General features: G+C 34.6%; 9 non-coding genes across 9 annotated transcripts; all 9 read left to right on the top strand.

Moving 5' to 3' along the window:
• Positions 1–797: 797 nt before the first annotated feature.
• On the top strand, positions 798–879 carry TRNAL-AAG (transfer RNA leucine (anticodon AAG)). The gene has a single exon. It is a non-coding gene; the product is annotated as a tRNA-Leu (tRNA).
• A 260-nt stretch (positions 880–1,139) lies between these two features.
• Positions 1,140–1,221, top strand: TRNAL-UAG (transfer RNA leucine (anticodon UAG)). The gene has a single exon. It is a non-coding gene; the product is annotated as a tRNA-Leu (tRNA).
• Positions 1,222–3,972: 2,751 nt separating this feature from the next.
• TRNAL-AAG (transfer RNA leucine (anticodon AAG)) lies at positions 3,973–4,054 on the top strand. The gene has a single exon. It is a non-coding gene; the product is annotated as a tRNA-Leu (tRNA).
• A 262-nt stretch (positions 4,055–4,316) lies between these two features.
• On the top strand, positions 4,317–4,398 carry TRNAL-UAG (transfer RNA leucine (anticodon UAG)). The gene has a single exon. It is a non-coding gene; the product is annotated as a tRNA-Leu (tRNA).
• Positions 4,399–10,389: 5,991 nt separating this feature from the next.
• Positions 10,390–10,471, top strand: TRNAL-AAG (transfer RNA leucine (anticodon AAG)). The gene has a single exon. It is a non-coding gene; the product is annotated as a tRNA-Leu (tRNA).
• Positions 10,472–10,733: 262 nt separating this feature from the next.
• TRNAL-UAG (transfer RNA leucine (anticodon UAG)) lies at positions 10,734–10,815 on the top strand. Its single transcript has one exon. It is a non-coding gene; the product is annotated as a tRNA-Leu (tRNA).
• Positions 10,816–12,514: 1,699 nt separating this feature from the next.
• TRNAL-AAG (transfer RNA leucine (anticodon AAG)) lies at positions 12,515–12,596 on the top strand. Its single transcript has one exon. It is a non-coding gene; the product is annotated as a tRNA-Leu (tRNA).
• Positions 12,597–12,858: 262 nt separating this feature from the next.
• On the top strand, positions 12,859–12,940 carry TRNAL-UAG (transfer RNA leucine (anticodon UAG)). Its single transcript has one exon. It is a non-coding gene; the product is annotated as a tRNA-Leu (tRNA).
• A 1,700-nt stretch (positions 12,941–14,640) lies between these two features.
• TRNAL-AAG (transfer RNA leucine (anticodon AAG)) lies at positions 14,641–14,722 on the top strand. Its single transcript has one exon. It is a non-coding gene; the product is annotated as a tRNA-Leu (tRNA).
• The last annotated feature ends 192 nt before the right edge of the window (positions 14,723–14,914 follow it).

Genomic DNA, 14,914 nt, shown 5'->3' on the forward strand with positions numbered 1-14,914 from the left:
ACAACACATTTTTTTCCTGTAATCTCAGCTGTATGATCCAGAACTGTGAGCTTTCAGTCAGACAGGTCCATGGGGTAGCAAGGGCGAGCGGTCTTAGGCACTGGATTTAGGTTCCAGTCTCTCTGGAGGCGTGGGTCTGAATCCCACTGCTTCCATAATGATTTTACTATGAAAATGTCAGTCAGTGATGGCAATGTGTTTTTCTCCACTAATAAGAAAATCAATAATAATAAAGTCCTTTCTCCTCAACATCTGATCAATATGATCCAGATGCATTAGCTAAAAATCAGCAGTGTCTAAGGTGCTGGATTAAAGTTCCAGATTCTTTGGAGGAATTGGTTCAAAACCTACTGCTGCCATAATTATTTTCCCTGAGAAAAAATAAGTAATTGATGTCAAAGTGTTTTTTCTCTACTAAACAGCAAATAAATAATAAAAATATCCTTTCTCATTGATATTTTATGTCAATTTATGTACTTTTTTAACCTTCCAAAACGTTTTGTACATAATTTAAACACTTTTTGCATTACACTTCTTTTTAAATATTGATTTAAAAAAATGTTTTTACTGTAACCTGAGCTATATGACCCAGATCTGTGAGCGAAGAGTGTCCATGTGGTACCATGGCCGAGCGGTCTAAGGCCACTAAGTTGCTAAAGTAAAATATTGGAAGGTTGAAAAGTTCATCATCTGTCCTAGATTTTAAAACAGTTTATCACAATTTAAGAATCTTCTCAAACTTTAAAAATAATATGTAAAATAATAAACTATGACCTTTGGAGCCAAAATAGATATGTGGTAGCATGGCTGAGCGGTCTAAGGCGCTGGATTAAGGCTCCAGTCTCTTTGGAGGCGTGGGTTCAAATCCCACTGCTGCCATAATTATTTTCAAGAGAAAATGACATTTATTGATGTCAAACTGTTTTACTCTACTAAACAGCAAATCAATAATAAAAAATCCTTACTCATTAATATTGTCTACTAATTTTGTACCTTTTTTATGCTTCCTTAACTTTTTGTATTTTAATACTTGTAACATGACACTTCTTTTCAAGTATTGATTTAAAACAACACATTTTTTCCTGTAATCTCAACTGTATGATCCAGAACTGTGAGCATTCAGTCAGACAGGTCCATGTGGTAGCATGGCCGAGCGGTCTAAGGTGCTGGATTTAGGCTCCAGTCTCTCTGGGGTCGTGGGTTCAAATCCCACTGCTGCCATGATTTTACTATGAAAACATCAGTCAGTGATGACAAAATGTTTTTCTCCACTAATAAGAAAAACAATAATAATAAAGACTTTTCTACTCAATAGCTGATTGATATGATCCAGATGCATGAGCTAAAAATCAGCAGTGACTAAGGCGCTGGATTAAGGTTCCAGTTTCTTTGGAGGCTTTGGATCAAAACCTACTGCCGCCATAATTATTTTTCCTAAGAAAAAATAAGTCATTGATGTCAAAGTGTTTTTCTTTACTAAACAGCAAATGAATAATAAAAAAATCCTTTCTCATTAATATTTTATGTCAATTGATGTACTTTTTTAACCTTCCAAAACATTTTGTACATAACTTAAACACTTTTGGTATAACACTTCTTTTTAAGTATTTATTTAAAAAAAAAAATGTTTGTACTGTAATCTGTGCTATATGGCCCAGATCTGTGAGCTAAGAGTGTTCATTTGGTACCATGGCCGAGTGGTCTAAGGCCACTAAGCTGCTAAAATAAAATATTGGTAGGTTAAAAAGTTCATCATCTGCCCTAGATTTTAAAACAGTTTATCATAATTTCAAGAGTCTTCTCAAAATGTAAAAATAATATGTAAAATTATAAACTATGAGCTATGGAGTCAAGGTAGAAATGTGGCTGAGCGGTCTAAGATGCTGCATTAAGGCTCCAGTCTGTTTGGAGGCATGGGTTCAAATTACACTGCTGTCATTATTATTTTCAAGATAAAACGACTGTCATTGATGTCAAAGTGTTTTTCTCCACTAAACAGCAAGTCAATGACAAAAAATCTTTTCTAATTAATATTGTCTGCTAATTTTGTACCTTTTTTAAATTTTTGTATTTTAAACACTTTTAACATGACACTTCTTTTCAAGTATTGATTTATAACTACACAATTTTTTCTTGTAATCTTAACTGTATGATCCAGAACTCTGAGCTTTGAGTCAAAAGTATCCATGGGGTAGCAAGGGCGAGCGGTCTAAGGCACTGGATTTAGGTTCCAGTCTCTCTGGAGGCGTGGGTCTGAATCCCACTGCTTCCATAATGCTTTTACTATGAAAATGTCAGTCAGTGACGGCAATGTGTTTTTCTCCACTAATAAGAAAATCAATAATAATAAAGACTTTTCTCCTCAATAGCCGATTGATATGATCCAGATGCATGAGCTAAAAATCAGCAGTGTCTAAGGCGCTGGATTAAGGTTCCAGTTTCTTTGGAGGCTTTGGATCAAAACCTACTGCTGCCATAGTTATTTTTCCTAAGAAAAAATAAGTCATTGATGTCAAAGTGTTTTTCTTTACTAAACAGCAAATGAATAATAAAAAAATCCTTTCTCATTAATATTTTATGTCAATTGATGTACTTTTTTAACCTTCCAAAACATTTTGTACATAACTTAAACACTTTTGGTATGACACTTCTTTTTAAGTATTTATTTAAAACAAAAAAAAATGTTTGTACTGTAATCTGTGCTATATGGCCCAGATCTGTGAGCTAAGAGTGTTCATTTGGTACCAAAGCCGAGCGGTCTAAGGCCACTAAGCTGCTAAAATAAAATATTGGTAGGTTAAAAAGTTCATCATCTGCCCTAGATTTTAAAACAGTTTATCATAATTTCAAGAGTCTTCTCAAAATGTAAAAATAATATGTAAAATTATAAACTATGAGCTATGGAGTCAAGGTAGAAATGTGTCTGAGCGGTCTAAGATGCTGCATTAAGACTCCAGTCTGTTTGGAGGCATGGGTTCAAATTACACTGCTGTCATAATTATTTTCAAGATAAAACGACTGTCATTGATGTCAAAGTGTTTTTCTCCACTAAACAGCAAGTCAATAACAAAAAATCCTTTCTAATTAATATTGTCTGCTAATGTTGTACCTTTTTTAAATTTTTGTATTTTAAACACTTTTAACATGACACTTCTTTTCAAGTATTGATTTATAACTACACAATTTTTTCTTGTAATCTTAACTATATGATCCAGAACTCTGAGCTTTGAGTCAAAAGTATCCATGGGGTAGCAAGGGCGAGCGGTCTAAGGCACTGGATTTAGGTTCCAGTCTCTCTGGAGGCGTGGGTCTGAATCCCACTGCTTCCATAATGCTTTTACTATGAAAATGTCAGTCAGTGATGGCAATGTGTTTTTCTCCACTAATAAGAAAATCAATAATAATAAAGTCCTTTCTCCTCAACATCTGATCAATATGATCCAGATGCATTAGCTAAAAATCAGCAGTGTCTAAGGTGCTGGATTAAAGTTCCAGATTCTTTGGAGGAATTGGTTCAAAACCTACTGCTGCCATAATTATTTTCCCTGAGAAAAAATAAGTCATTGATGTCAAAGTGTTTTTTCTCTACTAAACAGCAAATGAATAATAAAAATATCCTTTCTCATTGATATTTTATGTCAATTTATGTACTTTTTTAACCTTCCAAAACGTTTTGTACATAATTTAAACACTTTTTGCATTACACTTCTTTTTAAATATTGATTTAAAAAAATGTTTTTACTGTAACCTGAGCTACATGACCCAGATCTGTGAGCTAAGAGTGTCCATGTGGTACCATGGCCGAGCGGTCTAAGGCCACTAAGTTGCTAAAGTAAAATATTGGAAGGTTGAAAAGTTCATCATCTGTCCTAGATTTTAAAACAGTTTATCACAATTTCAAGAGTCTTCTCAAACTTTAAAAATAATATGTAAAATAATAAACTATGACCTTTGGAGCCAAAATAGATATGTGGTAGCATGGCTGAGCGGTCTAAGGCACTGGATTAAGGCTCCAGTCTCTTTGGAGGCGTGGGTTCAAATCCCACTGCTGCCATAATTATTTTTAAGAGAAAATGACATTTATTGATGTCAAACTGTTTTACTCTACTAAACAGCAAATCAATAATAAAAAATCCTTACTCATTAATATTGTCTACTAATTTTGTACCTTTTTTATGCTTCCTTAACTTTTTGTATTTTAAATACTTGTAACATGACACTTCTTTTCAAGTATTGATTTAAAACAACAGATTTTTTTCCTGTAATCTCAACTGTATGATCCAGAACTGTGAGCATTCAGTCAAACAGGTCCATGTGGTAGCATGGCCGAGCGGTCTAAGGCACTGGATTTAGGCTCCAGTCTCTCTGGAGGCGTGGGTTCAAATCCCACTGCTGCCATAATGATTTTACTATGAAAACATCAGTCAGTGATGACAAAATGTTTTTCTCCACTAATAAGAAAAACAATAATAATAAAGACTTTTCTCCTCAATAGCTGATTGATATGATCCAGATGCATGAGCTAAAAATCAGCAGTGTCTAAGGCGCTGGATTAAGGTTCCAGTTTCTTTGGAGGCTTTGGATCAAAATCTACTGCTGCCATAATTATTTTTCCTAAGAAAAAATAAGTCATTGATGTCAAAGTGTTTTTCTTTACTAAACAGCAAATGAATAATAAAAAAATCCTTTCTCATTAATATTTTATGTCAATTGATTTAAAACAACACATTTTTTTCCTGTAATCTCAACTGTATGATCCAGAACTGTGAGCATTCAGTCAGACAGGTCCATGTGGTAGAATGAGCAAGAGGCTTTATTGAGAAGTTTAATGGCGCTCCTGTTCAAATCTCTGCTGCCTTTCCCTTATACCTTGGATCTATCCCAGATGATCCAAAAAGCTAAAATGTGAAGTGAAAGGAAATGGTGAGGGGAATTGGCGCTGAGAAAATGTTAGGAATCAATACTTATCCTAAAGATCGTGATGGATCGGATCTGTGGATGCTTTTCTTATTCTTCTTAGGTTTTCCTTATTCTAATGTTCTTCCGATGGGTTTATCAGCATGGAAAAACATAAAAATAACTGGTGGTTAACCACTGATGTGTGGAAATATTCGGAAGAAGCTTTTTCAAGAGACGGGATCTATTTTCTCCATAGACAATATGTATAATGGTGGATATACCTCCACTTACACAGAGCAAATGTGGTGACAAGCCTATCAAGGTATCTTTTTAGGTGGGGACCTTATTTCCCATATTAGGATCACAATCCTGATGATGTGTATGTCGGAGTAGCGGAATGAATTCCTTATTGTGCGTACCTTACTTACACTAATATAGTGTGCTATCCTCTCATCAAGGTATCTTTATAAAACATGGATTCATACCAGTACTCACGGATGTTATCGTAGTGCTATGCTCATCAAGGTTTCTTTGTCTTCCTTCAATACGAATAGGAACTCTTGTGACGGTATAATTTTTTTTTAATATATTTGTAAATTAAAATATAAACATGAATATGACAATAAAAATTGGCTGCAGGTGGCAACCACCCATGAAGGGGATTGGCTGGACCAACTTTATTCAGACGTGAGGGATCGGTATCCTAACTGGCTGAATAGTAAAAGAACAAAAGTGGTCCTACCTTTCCCCCAGCGCGGGTGGGGCAGTGTCCAGCAGGCAATGGTCCTCAGCCAACGCGTTTCGAGTGGGTTACTCTTTGTCAAGGCTGATGGAGGACTGATATGATGAGGTTTTTATAGTATATGGCCGGAAATTGCAATCCGTTGCGTCATTTCCGGTTCCGGATCTTCCCGAAAATTCATCTTTTAAAAAGACTCTATAGTCATTCCCTTTTAAGTCTAAATCATTGGTGGTGTGAGTGGCACACATGCGAAGGAGCAGAAGAGCACACCGATGTGCAGAACGAGAGAACTCCGGAATCGCCGCGACCGGAAGTGACGCGCCGTGGCTTCTGGGTAGTGTAGTTCCGCGAAACCGGAAGTGTCCGTATGTGATGCAGAAAACAATAAGTGTTCTGGGTAACTTAGTCCTGTGCTGCGGAAGTCATTTGCAGTATTCTTCAGGAAGAGATATTCAAACCAGATGGATTCTGGGGATTGTAGTAAAAAAGTCCGTTTATTTCTCTGGTGATGGTTATAATAAAAACTGCTTCATGAGTGTCTCCATACATCTTCTATCCATTAGGAAATATACATCTAGACACTAAATAAAAAATGGGGTTATATTAGTGATGATGTATTATATACATATAAAGGTTATTTGTATGGTGAAGCTTTATATGAATATTATTGTGACTTGTGTGCAAGAAATGAACGGAGTGCATGTGATGGATAAAAATCACAATTATGGGGAAGTGTAAAAGCTGATAGTTCAATTTTTTATAGAAACCATTTTAACTCAAAATCCTGGTTAAGTCCCCTTGGATTTAATGTTTTTAAGTCGAAAATGGTACGCATTTCTGTCCTAGCCAGTCTGCTTTCTATATTCTTATCCTTCCAGGTTGCTTTGATGTGTTTCAAGCCCACAAATTTCTTTATATGGTTGATTGAACAGTTATGGTGATTTTTGAAGTGATTAGAGAGATAGTGTGTTTGAAGTCCTTTTTTGATATTTCTTAAATGTTCAGAAATACGTATTTTCAGAGGTCTTGTCGTCCTTCCTATGTATGCTAAACCACAGGAACATTCCACTAGATACACAACATTTGAAGTGTTACAGGTGATGAAGTCTGTGATTTTTATGGATTTATCGTTGATCTTGAGTTCAGAATATTTAGAATTCGAATCTGTGACACTACGGCAACCTATGCACATGCCGCATCTGTGAAAACCTTTGGTCCTAATTAGATTTCTAGATGGTAAAGGGAGGGAGCTTTTGACTAGATGGTCCTTGAGGTTTCTTGACTTGCGGTATATGAAAGATGGTTTGTTTGGAATAATTTTGTTCAAAACAGGATCCCGTTGGAGAAGGTGCCAATTTTTACGAATTATTTTTTCAAGTTGTTTATGCTGGGCGTCATACTTGGTGATAAATGCCCATTTGTGTTTGTCTTCAAATTTTTCATTTTGATGTTCTTCTCTTCTTGTTGGTTGCAGTAGAGTTTCTCTTTCTTTTTTATCTGTCTCCTCGATTACTTGATTCAGCAATTCTTCGTTGTATCCTTTTTCTATAAAGTTATGCTTCATCTGTTCCATTTGGTGTCTACAGACTTCTTTCTTACTGCAATTGCGTTTGACACGTAAAAATTGACTTTTTGGTACGCCTTTAAGCCAGATGTTGTGATGTTGGCTATCCGTTGGTATAAATGTGTTAACATCTGTCGGTTTATGAAAGGTTTTTGTTTGTATGTGGTTTTCTTCTATATAGATGGTTAGGTCCAAGAAGTTGATCTGAGTCTTACTGTGTGATACGGTGAAATTGATGTTAAATTCGTTCGTATTGATAGATTCAAAAAATTCCATCAGTGAATTTTCGCTACCTTCCCATAGAAGTCGCACATCATCTATATATCTTTGCCATTTAATTAGCTGGGAACCCCAAGCTACGCTGTTGTATATGTGTTTCTCCTCCCAAAAATTCATAAACAAGTTAGCGTAGCTTGGGGCAAATTTTGTTCCCATTGCTGTCCCTGTGCGTTGTATGTAGAAATCGCCATTAAAGAAGAAATAGTTGTTTTCTAGGATAAATCTTATGGCGTCAATGATGAAGTTCTTTTTTTCTACTGAGTAATCTGATTTCTCCAAGGACCATGTTATGGCTTCTAAACCTTTAGTATGCTGTATGCAGGTGTATAGTGATGTGACGTCCGCTGAGGCTAGGAGGCGGTCCATTTCCCATTTGAAATCTTTTAATTTGTTTAATGTATCTCCCGTGTCCTTCAGGTAGGATTTGCTTTTTATTACCAAGGGTTGCAGAAAGGAATCAATTAAAGATGACAGATTAGACGTCAGACTGTTGGTGCCCGCGATGATGGGTCTTCCTGGAGGATTAACAGGATCTTTGTGGATCTTAGGGAGTATATATATATTTGGGGTGGTGGAGTCTGATACCTCGACATATTCATACTCATCCTTGGTTAATCCTCCTTTGTGAAGATGTTCTTGTATCAATTTCTCGAAATTTTCCTTTATTCTATTGCTTGGGTCCCCTTTTAATTTGCCATAGGTTGTGATGTCGGCTAATTGTCTATAAACCTCCTTGGTGTAGTTGTCCTTATCCAGAATGGCAATCCCCCCTCCTTTATCACAAGGTTTAATTACTATGGTTTCGTCTTTGGCTAGGTCTTTAATTAATTCCTTCTCTTTCTTGGTGAGATTAGATCTGGTGCGCCTTTTTTTTAAATGTTCCACGTCATCTATGACTACCTTCGTGAAGGTTTCTATGAAATTTCCCTTAATATATGATGGATAGAAAGTAGATTTCTTTTTCTTCTTCCTCTTTGGTTCTTCTTCATGATCTGTATTCTCCCTTCTTATTTCGGGTGGAATCTCTGATGTTCCTTCTTTTTCTTTGGTAGCAAAAAATTTCTTTAACGTGATTTTTCGTATAAATTTATGAATATCAACAAATTTGTCGAATTCTTGCATGTTGGATGTTGGGGCATATTTTAAGCCTTTCTTCAGGATTTTTTCTTCTTCTTTTGTTAATATTCTTTTACTCAAATTATAAATAGGATTTTTTCCTTCCAACGATTGATTTTCAGTAGATGTTAATATGCCAATGGTTTTTTTCTTCTTTTTTCTGACTACCTTATATTTTTCCTTTCCTCGTTGGACTCCTCCACGGCATCCTCTTTTTTTGTTTTTGTTTTTATTTTTTGGAGGCTTTTTTTTTTATTTCTTTGGAGGCTTTGGATCAAAACCTACTGCCACCATAATTATTTTTCCTAAGAAAAAATAAGTCATTGATGTCAAAGTGTTTTTCTTTACTAAACAGCAAATGAATAATAAAAAAATCCTTTCTCATTAATATTTTATGTCAATTGATGTACTTTTTTAACCTTCCAAAACATTTTGTACATAACTTAAACACTTTTGGTATGACACTTCTTTTTAAGTATTTATTTAAAACAAAAAAAAATGTTTGTACTGTAATCTGTGCTATATGGCCCAGATCTGTGAGCTAAGAGTGTTCATTTGGTACCATGGCCGAGCGGTCTAAGGCCACTAAGCTGATAAAATAAAATATTGGTAGGTTAAAAAGTTCATCATCTGCCCTAGATTTTAAAACAGTTTATCATAATTTCAAGAGTCTTCTCAAAATGTAAAAATAATATGTAAAATTATAAACTATGAGCTATGGAGTCAAGGTAGAAATGTGGCTGAGCGGTCTAAAATGCTGCATTAAGGCTCCAGTCTGTTTGGAGGCATGGGTTCAAATTCCACTGCTGTCATAATTATTTTCAAGATAAAACGACTGTCATTGATGTCAAAGTGTTTTTCTCCACTAAACAGCAAGTCAATAATAAAAAATCCTTTCTAATTAATATTGTCTGCTAATTTTGTACCTTTTTTAAATTTTTGTATTTTAAACACTTTTAACATGACACTTCTTTTCAAGTATTGATTTATAACTACACATTTTTTTCTTGTAATCTTAACTATATGATCCAGAACTCTGAGCTTTGAGTCAAAAGTATCCATGGGGTAGCAAGGGCAAGCGGTCTAAGGCACTGGATTTAGGTTCCAGTCTCTCTGGAGGCGTGGGTATGAATCCCACTGCATCCATAATGATTTTACTATGAAAATGTCAGTCAGTGATGGCAATGTGTTTTTCTCCACTAATAAGAAAATCAATAATAATAAAGTCCTTTCTCCTCAACATCTGATCAATATGATCCAGATGCATTAGCTAAAAATCAGCAGTGTCTAAGGTGCTGGATTAAAGTTCCAGATTCTTTGGAGGAATTGGTTCAAAACCTACTGCCGCCATAATTATTTTCCCTGAGAAAAAATAAGTAATTGATGTCAAAGTGTTTTTTCTCTACTAAACAGCAAATGAATAATAAAAATATCCTTTCTCATTGATATTTTATGTCAATTTATGTACTTTTTTAACCTTCCAAAACGTTTTGTACATAATTTAAACACTTTTTGCATTACACTTCTTTTTAAATATTGATTTAAAAAAATGTTTTTACTGTAACCTGAGCTATATGACCCAGATCTGTGAGCTAAGAGTGTCCATGTGGTACCATGGCCGAGCGGTCTAAGGCCACTAAGTTGCTAAAGTAAAATATTGGAAGGTTGAAAAGTTCATCATCTGTCCTAGATTTTAAAACAGTTTATCACAATTTCAAGAGTCTTCTCAAACTTTAAAAATAATATGTAAAATAATAAACTATGACCTTTGGAGCCAAAATAGATATGTGGTAGCATGGCCGAGCGGTCTAAGACGCTGGATTAAGGCTCCAGTCTCTTTGGAGGCGTGGGTTCAAATCCCACTGCTGCCATAATTCTTTTCAAGAGAAAATGACATTTATTGATGTCAAACTGTTTTACTCTACTAAACAGCAAATCAATAATAAAAAATCCTTACTCATTAATATTGTCTACTAATTTTGTACCTTTTTTATGCTTCCTTAACTTTTTGTATTTTAAATACTTGTAACATGACACTTCTTTTCAAGTATTGATTTAAAACAACACATTTTTTCCCTGTAATCTCAACTGTATGATCCAGAACTGTGAGCATTCGGTCAAACAGGTCCATGTGGTAGCATGGCCGAGCGGTCTAAGGCGCTGGATTTAGGCTCCAGTCTCTCTGGAGGTGTGGGTTCAAATCCCACTGCTGCCATAATGATTTTACTATGAAAACATCAGTCAGTGATGACAAAATGTTTTTCTCCACTAATAAAAAAAACAATAATAATAAAGACTTTTCTCCTCAATAGCTGATTGATATGATCCAGATGCATGAGCTAAAAATCAGCAGTGTCTAAGGTGCTGGATTAAGGTTCCAGTTTCTTTGGAGGCTTTGGATCAAAACCTACTGCCGCCATCATTATTTTTCCTAAGAAAAAATAAGTCATTGATGTCAAAGTGTTTTTCTTTACTAAACAGCAAATGAATAATAAAAAAATCCTTTCTCATTAATATTTTATGTCAATTGATGTACTTTTTTAACCTTCCAAAACATTTTGTACATAACTTAAACACTTTTGGTATGACACTTCTTTTTAAGTATTTATTTAAAACAAAAAAAAATGTTTGTACTGTAATCTGTGCTATATGGCCCAGATCTGTGAGCTAAGAGTGTTCATTTGGTACCATGGCCGAGCGGTCTAAGGCCACTAAGCTGCCAAAATAAAATATTGGTAGGTTAAAAAGTTCATCATCTGCCCTAGATTTTAAAACAGTTTATCATAATTTCAAGAGTCTTCTCAAAATGTAAAAATAATATATAAAATTATAAACTATGAGCTATGGAGTCAAGGTAGAAATGTGGCTGAGCGGTCTAAGATGCTGCATTAAGGCTCCAGTCTGTTTGGAGGCATGGGTTCAAATTCCACTGCTGTCATAATTATTTTCAAGATAAAACGACTGTCATTGATGTCAAAGTGTTTTTCTCCACTAAACAGCAAGTCAATAATAAAAAATAATTTCTAATTAATATTGTCTGCTAATTTTGTACCTTTTTTAATTTTTGTATTTTAAACACTTTTAACATGACACTTCTTTTCAAGTATTGATTTATAACTACACAATTTTTTCTTGTAATCTTAACTATATGATCCAGAACTCTGAGCTTTGAGTCAAAAGTATCCATGGGGTAGCAAGGGCGAGTGGTCTAAGGCACTGGATTTAGGTTCCAGTCTCTCTGGAGGCGTGGGTCTGAATCCCACTGCTTCCTTAATGATTTTACTATAAAAATGTCAGTCAGTGATGGCAATGTGTTTTTCTCCACTAATAAGAAAATCAATAATAATAAAGTCCTTTCTCCTCAACATCTGATCAATATGATCCAGATGCATTAGCTAAAAATCAGCAGTGTCTAAGGAGCTGGATTAAAGTTCCAGATTCTTTGGAGGAATTGGTTCAAAACCTACTGCCGCCATAATTATTTTCCCTGAGAAAAAATAAGTAATTGATGTCAAAGTGTTTTTTCTCTACTAAACAGCAAATGAATAATAAAAATATCCTTTCTCATTGATATTTTATGTCAATTTGTGTACTTTTTTAACCTTCCAAAACGTTTTGTACATAATTTAAACACTTTTTGCATTACACTTCTTTTTAAATATTGATTTAAAAAAATGTTTTTACTGTAACCTGAGCTATATGACCCAGATCTGTGAGCTAAGAGTGTCCATGTGGTACCATGGCCGAGCGGTCTAAGGCCACTAAGTTGCTAAAGTAAAATATTGGAAGGTTGAAAAGTTCATCATCTGTCCTAGATTTTAAAACAGTTTATCACAATTTCAAGAGTCTTCTCAAACTTTAAAAATAATATGTTAAATAATAAACTATGACCTTTGGAGCCAAAATAGATATGTGGTAGCATGGCCGAGCGGTCTAAGGCGCTGGATTAAGGCTCCAGTCTCTTTGGAGGCGTGGGTTCAAATCCCACTGCTGCCATAATTCTTTTCAAGAGAAAATGACATTTATTGATGTCAAACTGTTTTACTCTACTAAACAGCAAATCAATAATAAAAAATCCTTACTCATTAATATTGTCTACTAATTTTGTACCTTTTTTATGCTTCCTTAACTTTTTGTATTTTAAATACTTGTAACATGACACTTCTTTTCAAGTATTGATTTAAAACAACACATTTTTTCCCTGTAATCTCAACTGTTTGATCCAGAACTGTGAGCATTCGGTCAAACAGGTCCATGTGGTAGCATCGCCGAGCGGTCTAAGGCGCTGGATTTAGGCTCCAGTCTCTCTGGAGGCGTGGGTTCAAATCCCACTGCTGCCATAATGATTTTACTATGAAAACATCAGTCAGTGATGACAAAATGTTTTTCTCCACTAATAAGAAAAACAATAATAATAAAGACTTTTCTCCTCAATAGCTGATTGATATGATCCAGATGCATGAGCTAAAAATCAGCAGTGTCTAAGGTGCTGGATTAAGGTCCCAGTTTCTTTGGAGGCTTTGGATCAAAACCTACTGCCGCCATAATTATTTTTCCTAAGAAAAAATAAGTCATTGATGTCAAAGTGTTTTTCTTTACTAAACAGCAAATGAATAATAAAAAAATCCTTTCTCATTAATATTTTATGTCAATTGATGTACTTTTTTAACCTTCCAAAACATTTTGTACATAACTTAAACACTTTTGGTATGACATTTTCTTTTTAAGAATTTATTTAAAACAAAAAAAATGTTTGTACTGTAATCTGTGCTATATGGCCCAGATCTGTGAGCTAAGAGTGTTCATTTGGTACCATGGCCGAGCGGTCTAAGGCCACTAAGCTGCTAAAATAAAATATTGGTAGGTTAAAAAGTTCATCATCTGCCCTAGATTTTAAAACAGTTTATCATAATTTCAAGAGTCTTCTCAAAATGTAAAAATAATATGTAAAATTATAAACTATGAGCTATGGAGTCAAGGTAGAAATGTGGCTGAGCGGTCTAAGATGCTGCATTAAGGCTCCAGTCTGTTTGGAGGCATGGGTTCAAATTCCACTGCTGTCATAATTATTTTCAAGATAAAACGACTGTCATTGATGTCAAAGTGTTTTTCTCCACTAAACAGCAAGTCAATAATAAAAAATCCTTTCTAATTAATATTGTCTGCTAATTTTGTACCTTTTTAAAATTTTTGTATTTTAAACACTTTTAACATGACACTTCTTTTCAAGTATTGATTTATAACTACACAATTTTTTCTTGTAATCTTAACTATATGATCCAGAACTCTAAGCTTTGAGTCAAAAGTATCCATGGGGTAGCAAGGGCGAGTGGTCTAAGGCACTGGATTTAGGTTCCAGTCTCTCTGGAGGCGTGGGTCTGAATTCCACTGCTTCCATAATGATTTTACTATGAAAATGTCAGTCAGTGATGGCAATGTGTTTTTCTCCACTAATAAGAAAATTTATAATAATAAAGTCCTTTCTCCTCAACATCTGATCAATATGATCCAGATGCATTAGCTAAAAATCAGCAGTGTCTAAGGTGCTGGATTAAAGTTCCAGATTCTTTGGAGGAATTGGTACAAAACCTACTGCCGCCATAATTATTTTCCCTGAGAAAAAATAAGTAATTGATGTCAAAGTGTTTTTTCTCTACTAAACAGCAAATGAATAATAAAAATATCCTTTCTCATTGATATTTTATGTCAATTTATGTACTTTTTTAACCTTCCAAAACGTTTTGTACATAATTTAAACACTTTTTGCATTACACTTCTTTTTAAATATTGATTTAAAAAAATGTTTTTACTGTAACCTGAGCTATATGACCCAGATCTGTGAGCTAAGAGTGTCCATGTGGTACCATGGCCGAGCGGTCTAAGGCCACTAAGTTGCTAAAGTAAAATATTGGAAGGTTGAAAAGTTCATCATCTGTCCTAGATTTTAAAACAGTTTATCACAATTTCAAGAGTCTTCTCAAACTTTAAAAATAATATGTTAAATAATAAACTATGACCTTTGCAGCCAAAATAGATATGTGGTAGCATGGCCGAGCGGTCTAAGGCGCTGGATTAAGGCTCCAGTCTCTTTGGAGGCGTGGGTTCAAATCCCACTGCTGCCATAATTCTTTTCAAGAGAAAATGACATTTATTGATGTCAAACTGTTTTACTCTACTAAACAGCAAATCAATAATAAAAAATCCTTACTCATTAATATTGTCTACTAATTTTGTACCTTTTTTATGCTTCCTTAACTTTTTGTATTTTAAATACTTGTAACATGACACTTCTTTTCAAGTATTGATTTAAAACA

The sequence above is a fragment of the Pseudophryne corroboree genome, chromosome 3 (genome assembly GCF_028390025.1).
Source record: "Pseudophryne corroboree isolate aPseCor3 chromosome 3, aPseCor3.hap2, whole genome shotgun sequence".
Taxonomy (NCBI): domain Eukaryota; kingdom Metazoa; phylum Chordata; class Amphibia; order Anura; family Myobatrachidae; genus Pseudophryne; species Pseudophryne corroboree.